The sequence below is a fragment of the Bos grunniens genome, chromosome 4, assembly GCF_055505025.1.
Source record: "Bos grunniens cultivar Pamir isolate PY7600 chromosome 4, Bosgru_T2T1.0, whole genome shotgun sequence".
Lineage (NCBI taxonomy): Eukaryota > Metazoa > Chordata > Mammalia > Artiodactyla > Bovidae > Bos > Bos grunniens.
Genome location: NC_141168.1, coordinates 5,206,429 through 5,216,103, shown reverse-complemented (window position 1 = coordinate 5,216,103; position 9,675 = coordinate 5,206,429). Strand labels below are relative to the sequence as shown.

The 9,675-nt window shown below is 41.6% G+C and overlaps 1 long non-coding RNA gene across 3 annotated transcripts in view; it reads right to left on the bottom strand.

Moving 5' to 3' along the window:
- Positions 1–2,808: 2,808 nt before the first annotated feature.
- The window catches only part of LOC147373410 (uncharacterized), a 29,116-nt gene continuing 22,249 nt past the window's right edge, over positions 2,809–9,675 (bottom strand). Inside the window, exons 2-4 of one of the 3 annotated variants that reach the window (XR_015161884.1) lie at positions 5,624–5,666; positions 4,522–4,668; positions 2,809–3,439 (exon numbers count right to left, since the gene is read on the bottom strand). This is a non-coding gene — a long non-coding RNA (uncharacterized LOC147373410). Of the gene's footprint in view, positions 3,483–4,521; positions 4,669–5,623; positions 5,667–9,675 lie in introns of all 3 variants that reach the window. The other 2 variants (XR_015161883.1, XR_015161882.1) reach the window with 2 other exon arrangements.

Here is a 9,675-nt window from a genome sequence, read left to right as displayed (position 1 = left end):
TATTTAAATTATCAATGACATCCAAGATGCTCTTATTCTTTTTTCTGCACTTGATAAAATATTCTCAGAGAAATGTTAATATGTCTTACTATGAGTATATATTCTTTTCTTTTCCCTCATATTTATTCTGATTTTTGCTTTATGTATCTTTGTTTCTTTGTTATTAACAAGTGTAATGGTTTATGATGTCTATCTTCTTCAAGAATTGTACCTTTTATCATTAAAAATATTCATGTTTCATTTAAAGTAAATTAAATAATTAAAAAATTAAAACAAAAAGGTACATTGTATAGCTCAGGAAATTATAACCATTATTTTATAAAGAAAAAAAAAAGTAGTTTTCTTGTTCTAGAACTTCACATAAATAGAAAAATGCAGTATAAAAAAATGACCACCTAGGAAAAATATACAATGATTAAAAGATAATAATAGCCAAGATATAGTAACAAGGGTTACTATATGCCAGGAATTATGCCAAGTATTTTATATGAATTATCTAACTACAATTATTATTGATGGGTATGGTTACGATTTTGATCACTCCATTTTATAGGAGGGGAAACTGAGGCTTAGAAAGGTCACATGTCACATATATACTGAGAGGACTGATGTCTGTAATAGGTTGGGCTGTTCAGGACCCCATTCTTTTGTCCCATCACTCCTCAGACATTTGAATCGTTAGTTAATTAGAGTCTTGGCAGGCTACAGACTATGGAGCTGCAGAGTCAGGCACCACTAAGTGACTGAGCGCACGCACAGCACAAGCCTTGGAGCTACAGAAGAATGTTTTCCTGTTGGCATCGATGTTTCTGGGTACATATGGAAAACCTAACTCCAGAAGGATTAAACCAAGGTAACAGAGGTAAGCAGACCTGAAAGGTAAATGCAGAAGAGTCCTGCCTAATTGTCTGGGTCCTTGCATTCCCCTGCGCCAGAGTTTAGAGCTACTCTTGGACTCCCAATTAGGAGAGTCCAGGAGTTCACTCTTTTCTTAAGCTAATTTGATGGGTTGTCTGCCCTTGGCATACAATAACCACAGCACATAAAGACTCCACCTACTAATTAAGGAGGAAAAAGACAAATCAATAGTATAATGGGTGAAGCATGTGATTAGAAGCTCAATGAAGAAACAGCAGTGGAGGTTAATTCTGGAACTCCTATCTGGGGGGCCCATGCCTCTTTGCGGTGGAAGACTGGGTGCTATTTTATCTGCTCCTCTCGAGGTCTCGCCACTGCTAGATGCACACAGGACATCTATAGGTGGTGTCCAGCGGCTCTCCGGATATATAGCTGGTTTATCTTGGGATCATCTTATTTGGCTCCATCAAATAATCTTCCTTAAATATGGAGTTAGGAAATATGAGAAATCGTTAATGATACATTGTTCCTGGAATATCAAGGAACAGAGCAAAGATCCCCCCGCCCCACTGGTTTCTGGCAGCCCCGTGGAGGTGCGGGCGGGAGTGTGCTTCAGGAGGGCTGGAGGTCATTAACCAGCCCCTTTCCATAGAGCCTGCCTGCCCTCCCACGTGGCCTGCCGTGGAGCCTGTAATGAAGCCGACAGCTCCTCGAGGCACGGTCTCTCCCCCTTAATGCATGGCTTCTTTGGAGCAGAATCAATTACAGAGTTTTATTTTATTCCATCTCTATAAAATGGTTGTGGAATGATGCTTCTTTTGTGTTGGGGGAAAAAAAAAAAACACCAACCCAGTCCCTGGATGGGAGATTGATTGATGTAAAGCAGAGAATTTGCAGCACAGATTGGGATCTGTGACAATTAACTGCAAAAGTTTATTGAAAACCTACTCTGTGCTCAGCATTATGGAGGACTCCCAAGTGAGTAGAAATCATTATTGCTTTCAGAGAGCATTCATTCTAGCTAGCTTGGGAGGGAAGCTAGGGGACAGAGGAGCGAGTGGCTGTCCCTGACTCACTGATAGAGAAGGCAAGGATGACCGAGGAGGCAAGTGAGGAGGGAACTGACCATGTGTCCTGGAACTGGAGATGCCAAAACCAGACACTTGTTGCTTTGGGACAGGAAGGAGGAAGTTTAAGATGAGTACAGTTGGGTATCGCTCCGTAGGAGACTAATACCAACCTGAATTCAATACAGCTTCATTTTGTCTCTTTAAACATAGTGCGTTGGACTAGAAGCAATGACAATCCATTAGACAGAATACCCATCATTCCCAGTTTACTAAAAGCAACCAGGGCTCCTTGGAAAACTATTAGTCCAGGCAAAGGGCAGAAAAGTTTCCAAGGCTAACAGAGACAAATAAAAAGGGTACAGAATAAGTTTGAAAAGCACCACTGAATAAATCTGAGATGATTAAGCATTTAAAAAACTAGGACTACTTTGGATTAAAACATATCAAACATATAAAAATCCAAAACTTTGTTCATAGTTACATTATGAGGTGGCTTAGGGAATCAATCTGATACAAGAGAAAGGAACCGAGTTATTTATCCTGCCTTAAAAAACACAAGGGGGAAATTCTTCTCTGTAAGAATCATGGCTAATATTAATACATGGCAAAGGAATGAAAAGATTAGAATGCCACCACTTAGTAACCCCAAATGAAAGAATCATTCTAGGCAAGGATTATTAATGTCTGCTGAAACTATCAGGTAAAGTTAATGGGAGAACTTTGTGATGGACGCATCAGATTGACGACATTTGGACTCAGTGGTCAATCCTAACATCACTGAGATTGGACAGTTAGACATTTGTGCCTCCTGAGGAAGAAGTGATAGAACTTCATAGCACCACCTATGAAGTATTCTTGGGGAAAAAAAACCCAAACCTAATTCTCATGAAGCTTCTAGATTTTACTGTGGATTTACAGAAAACATGGGGAAGACATGAAAGTACACCTTGAGGATATAACCTACCATATTTAAAATGTGAATTGTACAGAACAAATGGTCACCTCAATCACAACTATATACATCTGACTTTGACTAGATCCTTGAAGCAGACACATTCAATGGAATTATTATTAGCTGTTCTGTTGAGTGTAGTAAATTTTGTGGCTATATTCCATATATATTAGAATCATACACTAAAGCACTTAGAAGTGAAAAGAAGTCTGAGAGCTGCTTTAAAATATTCCAGTAAGCTGAGGAGCCCTGGGAGCACTGATGAACCGGGGCAGGGGGCCCAGGGTAGGGGGCAGTGATGTCCTGGACGGAGTGACGGTCCTCCCAAGTAGAAAGATCAAGTGGATTCTGGTGATCTGCCGAGGTCTGTGGGCCTCTCGAGCAAGTCTGTTCTGTTCTGGAAACCAAAAGGGCCCTTCTTCATCTCTGGAGACATGTCACTGCGCCACCCTGGTTTTCAGACTGTGCTATCTCTACTGCTCAGAGGTTGGAAATCCATTATGAAGTCACTTTTCAGAATTTGGTCATCTGCATTTGTGTGAGGTGGTTGTGGGGATTTCTGCGGGTGGGTGGGGAGAAAAATTGTCATCCCTCTAAAATACCTATCATGAAAAAAACAGGACAGAATGTAAAGAAAAGAGAGGTGGCAGCTTTTATGAAAAAAGGAACAGAAGAACTGTGAACAAAGCTCACTTATTTCAAATAAACATGTATTAAGAAGTAAAAAAAAAAAGCAACTACAATACAAACAAAAACGGAGATGGGAAATAAATGAAAAAGAATGGCAGCATGTAGAGTAGTATTTGATGGATGTATGGGCTTATTCCACTTCTGTGAATTTTTGATGATTTTCATGATAGAGCTTTTAAAAAATCCTGTTTCAGTCCCTCTATGAATTTCCGCTGTAGAGCAGGGTTATACAGTTCACCCCTTATCCTAAAGTATCTTTGGAGATAAAGTAATCCAAGCTTCTCAGTGCAGTTTTCCAAAATAAAGATAACCCACCGATCCCCACACGTGCCGCAGTTTTGCCGGGCCGAGCCTCCGTGTGGAGCTCGGGACACAGAGGGTTAACAGCCGGTGCCCTGCAGCTGCGCGTGGGGCGTCCCCGCAGCTGCCAGCAATTAGGCTAGCTGGCAGTCCCCTCCCAGACACTCCTGCTGCCTGATTAGGACTAATTGCTAGCCAGCATCTAGGTCCCGATCGATGAAATGGAAATCCATTAGGAAAAGGCGGTGCAGGAAGACACTGCCTTCTGGAGAGCGCGCGTACGCGGAGCTGTAGGCGTGTTTACTAGAGTTCACCGAGCGCGCCAAGGGAACCCCCACCCTGCCCGTGTTCCTGGGAAACTACACTATTAAAACACTCTCGTGGTTCCCTTTTGACCCCCGAAGAGAGCCTTCTTTCCCCCTTGATTTTGGTCTATCACTGAAAGAAACTTGTGTCCGCCAAGAATAGCCTCACACGGGAGGTTTCTTGGAGATGCCGCATGCAGCCCGAGCGCGCAGCGGGCAGGAGTCCCCGGGAAGGGTTCCGCCCGGTGCGGGGTTTCAGCTGACCTCTGAAATTTACTCAAAATAGCTGTTCTGCATCAAGTAGATTCAGTTCTCAGACGCACTGGTAGCTACTGAAAAAACTCACTTTAGATCCTTGCCAGTTTGAAATTGTGTGACTGGGCACCAGAGGATGGCGGTTTTCATGGGAAGAATTTCAACTGACTACACGGCTGGGCTCCGAGAGTGCAAAGATTGTTAAGATCTGGTCCTGACACCCAAGGAAGCCTGTGATCTATGCGAATTCAAAAACAGACATCACAGAAAGGCTACTTAAACTGCTTATGAGAACGAAATAAGGAGGATTTTTAACCCAGCACTGTATTTTTTCACTTACTTGAAATTTTTGTTAAAATGAACCATACATATGCACAAGGAGTTTTGAGTTTTTACTTATTTGCAAGGATATTATAAATTCAAGGATATTATAATGAAGTCTGGATAGTATTATCTGAGAAAATACATTCCTGAGCTTACTTTAGGTACGTTTCACAAGCAGGACAAAAAGTCCTTGCTTATCTGGTATTCAGGAACTAAAAGTCCCTCCATGTATTGGACATGAAGACTAAATTCAAGCTGTGACTGTTTCTCCAGAAATAAAATGCCTCTTTTAAAAAGCTTATGAAAATCAGACAAGAGAATAACTACACTGTTATTTTCCAACTTGGTCCAGAGGCAAATTCTTGATCTTCTTGGATTGAATGCAAAAGTCTGAAAAGCATTAAAGAAAAACTCGTTTTTTTAAAAAAGATTACTATATGTTAACTTATTTACCTCAGATATAATCTAGAACAACCTTTTAAAGCACTTCAGAGTATTCATTTGCTTTAAAATCAGATTCATTACAAGTGATCCATTTATTCAAGTCAGCAGCGACTCGTTTAAGTTGCTGTGCATATTTAATAATTAACTGCATTTCTGTTAAAACAATAATTCAGATGTTCCCAAAGCAGTACTGTATAGCTGTTTAATTTAGACTTGAGATGACTTCAAATGCCGTAACCATTTTATAAAGAAATCTTTAAACTTCCTAGAGGGCTTTGCACCACCCCCCGCCCCCAAGGACAAGTGCCACAGAAAGGGACAGAAAGATCCCAGGGGCAATGATCTGGGTTACACTGTTCAGTTATGTCTCTAAGGTAATCAACACTTTTTGTTTAGAAGACTTTCTGATAGGAGGGGATTCTTACCATTACTTTGTGTTGTTGAATCCGGACAAAATCACGCAGGACACTGAAAGTGACAGATAAGTCTCAGTGACTGGGTTCAGGGAGTCATCAAAAGAATAGAGCTTGTCAGTGACTGGCAAATTTACCTTTTTTAAGTACTATATTTTTTTTTTCAGAGAGTGTTTTCATAACAACTATATAGTAAGGAGACAAACTGCAAAGGAAATCAAATCTCATTTTTTAATACTTAGAACTCATACTCATTTGATCCCAAAGACCAGTATCACTGATTATATGGGCCCATAAACCTGGGAGAAGGGAAGGGCTGTGACCAAGACTACACAATTTACTAACAGTAGAGCTGGTCCCAGAATCAGATTCTCTGTTTCTAATCCATTGATCATCCTTTGCTATTCTTTTGACTTTGCTATTTTTTTCCCTAAATTTGTCTATTTCCTTTTTGTTTCCCATTCCCTATTTATCCTTTATCTCAGTTGGATGCTTTTAATTTCTCCCCTCTACTTTTTCTTCTCTTTTCTTTTCAGTTATGTAAATTTCCTGTAATCCAGAAATTGCTGCGAGTGTGCAGGCTCAGTGGATCAGTTGTGCCCAGCTCTTTGTGACCCCATGGACTGTAACCCACCAAACTCCTCTGTCCATGGAATTTTCCAGACAAGAATACTGGAGAGGGTTGCCATTTCCTACTCCAGGGAGCTTCCCAACCCAGGGTCTCTTGTGTCTCCTGCATTGGCGAGTGAGTTCTTTACCACTGTGACACTCGGGAAGCCCAAGAAATTGCTGAGCTACCTGGAAGTCTGAGTATGAGAAGGTGCTGACAAAGCAATCGGCAGACGTATCTGGTGTTACAGCCTTTGCTACCTCAAAACTTCGGGACAGTTTTCCCGTTTAGTAAGTAGAATCCCATTTTAGTAATTAGAATATCATTCAAACTTGATACATTTGATTATGCCTAAGTTTTGTGCAGTTAACAAGGAAGAACTCTGAAATAAAAATCTAGATCCTAAGAGGTCTTGATCTTAAACGTTCATATTCTATTTTTACCTAACTTTTAAAGGAAGTTCTCCTACTGTAGGATTTGAGGAACTTGGGCAATCTCAGTGTGAAGTGGAGAATTCTGAATTCCAGCTGGTAGTTCAATTGCTCCCGTCTTAGGAGTACTTCTGGGCTTCCCTGGGGGCTCAGATAGTAAAGAGTCTGGTTGCAATGTGGGAGACCCAGGTTTGATCCCAGGGTGGGGAAGATCCCCTGGAGAAGGAAATGGCAACCCACTCCAGTATTCTTGCCTGGAGAATTCCATGGACAAGGGAGAATGGTGGGCTATAGTCCATGGGTCAAAGAGTCGAACACGACTGGGTGACTAACACTTTCTACACCTTCTTTCTTAGGAGTACTTCACCTTCCTTGGTAGAGCAGGACTTGCTATTTGTTATTCTGCTTTGGTTCCATTGTCCTTATTTGAACTCTTGTCATTCTAAGAATCCCAAAATCTTCCTTACAGCCCTGGTTTGATTTCCCAGTGAATAGGTCTCTAAACTTCAAAATATCCAAGCCAGTGTATGAAGTTAAGAGACAGCAGTAGACTCAGGAGTTAATGAGAAAAAAAGTATTAGAAAAATCACACTAAAGTCACAAAGCAGAGACCCTGGGACCAAGCCCTGGGTGCTTTCAGATAAAGACAGAGTATCTGACTCCATCCTTGGAAAGGCAACTTCAACATCAAAAAACTGGAATCCTGGCAAAACACTCATCTTTCATGTTTGAGTATAAAGTGGAACACTTTAATAATTAGGTAATACCTTTCTACTGTTTAAACATTCTCACATGGTATACTTCTACTTTCTTTTTCAATAGCTTTATAGAAATATCATTCAATCATATAAAGTATAGAATTCAATGGACTTTAGTGTATTCACCAAGTTGTGCAACCATCACCACAAATCAATTTTACATTTTCACCAACCCAAAAAGAAAGTTCACACCCATTGGAAGTAACTTCCCATTTCCCACCCGCACTCCACCCGCAGGTCAATCACTAATATATATATTTTTTGGCTGTGCCACAAGCTTTCGGGATCTTCATTCCTGGGCCAGGCATCAAAAACAGACCTTCAGCAGTGAAAGTGCCAAGTCCTCCTATCTTATAGATTTGCACATTCTGGATATTTTATGCAAAGGAAATTATGTGACATGTAGCCTTTAGCAACAGGCTCCTTTCACTTAGCACTATGTTTTCAAGGTCCATCCAGTTTATAGTGTGTATCAGTACTATCCAATAAAAGTTCATTCCTTCGCATTGTCAAGGAATAGTAAATCACATGGATATACCACAGCTTATTTATCCATTCATCAAGTTGATGGGTTGTTTCCATTTTTTGGCTATTATGAATAATGCTCCTAAAAACATTTGTGTGGGCTTCCCCAGTGACTCAGTGGTAAAGAATCCGCCTGCAGTGCAGGAGACGAGGCAGACTCGGGTTCGATTCCTGGGTCAGGAAGATCCCCTGGAGAAGGAAATGGCAGCTCGCTCCAGTATTCTTACCTGGAGAATCCCATGGACTGCAGCTTGGTGGGCTGCAGTCCATGGGGTTGCAAAGAGTTGGACACGACTGAAGCTACTAAGCACAGCACACAAACATTTGCGTACACTTCTTTTTGTTTTTTCCAAAAAGTTATGTATTTTTTCTGTTTGGCTATGCTGGGTCTTTGTTACTGCCAGGGCGCTTCTCTAGTTGCAGAGAGTGGGGGCTGCTCTCAAGTTATGGGGCACAGGCTTCTCACTGCAGTGGTCCTCCTGTTGCAGAGCATGGGCTCTAGGGTGCGTGGGCTTCAGCAGTTGCGGGTCACGGGTTCTAGGCTGTAGGCTTGGTAGTTGTGGTGAATGGGCTTAGTTGCTCTGCAGCATGTGGGATCTCCCCAGATCAGGGATCGAATCTGTGTCTCCTGCATTGGCAGGTGGATTCTTTACCACTGAGCCACTAGGGGAGCCCTGTGTACAAGTTTTTATGTGGACATATGTTTTTGTTTCTTATATTCTGAGGATTAGAATTAGAATAATCTTAGAATTGCTGTGTCCAGAGGATTGAACGAAGAGGACTATTTTGAAGATTTCATGTGTTTAAACATATGAATTGGTGAAAAATAACATGGTTATCCAACAGATGGACACAGCGAAACTTTTGTAGGTGATGAATATGTTTAATACCTATATTGTGGTGTTAATAATATGGGTTTATACAAATGTCCAACCAAACTGTATCCATTAATTGGCTCAGAAGTAAAGAATCTGCAGGAGCTGATGGAGGAGGTGTAGGAGCTGTAGGAGACACAGGTTCCATCCCTGGGTTGGGGAGATCTCCTGAAGGAGGGCATGGCAACCCACTCCAGTGTTCTTGCCTGGATAATCCCATGGACCCAGGAGCGTGACTGGCTACAGTCCATAGAGTTGAAGAGTTGGACAGGACTAAAGTGACTGAGTACACACGCACACACAATGATGTACAATAATACCTCAATAAAGATGGGAAAAAAAAAAAAAGAGTTGCTGGGTCCTGACTGCAGCCATGAAATTAAAAGACATTTACTCCTTGGCAGGAAAGTTATGGCCAACCCAGACAGCATACTAAAAAGCAGAGCCATTACTTTGCCAACAAAGGTCCATCTAGTCAAAGTTATGGTTTTTCCAGTAGTCATGTATGGATGTGAGAGTTGGACTATAAAAAAAGCTGAGCACAGAAGAATTGATGCTTTTGAACTGTGGTGTTGGAGAACACTCTTGAGAATCCCTTGGACTGCAAGGAGATCCAACCAGTCCATCCTAAAGGAGATCAGTCCTAAATGTTCATTGGAAGGACTGATGTTGAAGCTGAAACTCCAATACTTTGGCCACCTGATGCGAAGAGCTGACTCATTTGAAAAGACCCCTGATGCTGGGAAAGATTGAGGGCAGGAGGAGAAGGGGATGACAGAGGATGCAATGGTTGGATGGCATCACCGACTCAATGGACGTGGGTTTGGGTGGACTCCAGCAGTTGGTGATGGACAGGGAGGCCTGG